Source organism: Etheostoma spectabile, chromosome 9 (genome assembly GCF_008692095.1).
Source record: "Etheostoma spectabile isolate EspeVRDwgs_2016 chromosome 9, UIUC_Espe_1.0, whole genome shotgun sequence".
Classification (NCBI taxonomy): domain Eukaryota; kingdom Metazoa; phylum Chordata; class Actinopteri; order Perciformes; family Percidae; genus Etheostoma; species Etheostoma spectabile.
The window spans coordinates 18,268,910-18,269,266 of NC_045741.1; the positions used below are offsets into that span (position 1 = coordinate 18,268,910).

Sequence of the window (357 nt, forward strand, 5' to 3'; positions counted from 1 at the left end):
TAGGCGACAAAACCTTTGTCTTGCCAAAATTTGACCTTTCTGTCTTGTTTAAATTATAAATTTTTTTAGTGAAACTAATTTATTTCAGTGCATTGAACATTATTTGGGAGGGTTTTAGCTTTTCATATGAGCTATGTCTTACACCAATTGATTAATTAAAAGTCAGGTTAATAGCAGGTGTTTCTACAAAATAGATAAGCGACAAGACTTTTGTCAGGGACTGTGCATATACACCATGTATACGTGGTGTGTTGTATATGTGTTTCAGTTATCACCGTTTTGAATGTTGTTAGCGGTTAGCGTTAGCATTTCAGGCTAGCGATTTTTAAAAAGTTTCAGTTAGGAACATGGTTGCAA

General features: G+C 33.9%; 1 long non-coding RNA gene across 1 annotated transcript in view; it reads right to left on the bottom strand.

Annotated features, from left to right (window-relative positions):
• LOC116695334 (uncharacterized) overlaps nt 1-357 on the bottom strand; it is a 20,760-nt gene that overhangs the window by 13,859 nt on the left and 6,544 nt on the right. The window lies entirely within an intron of this gene.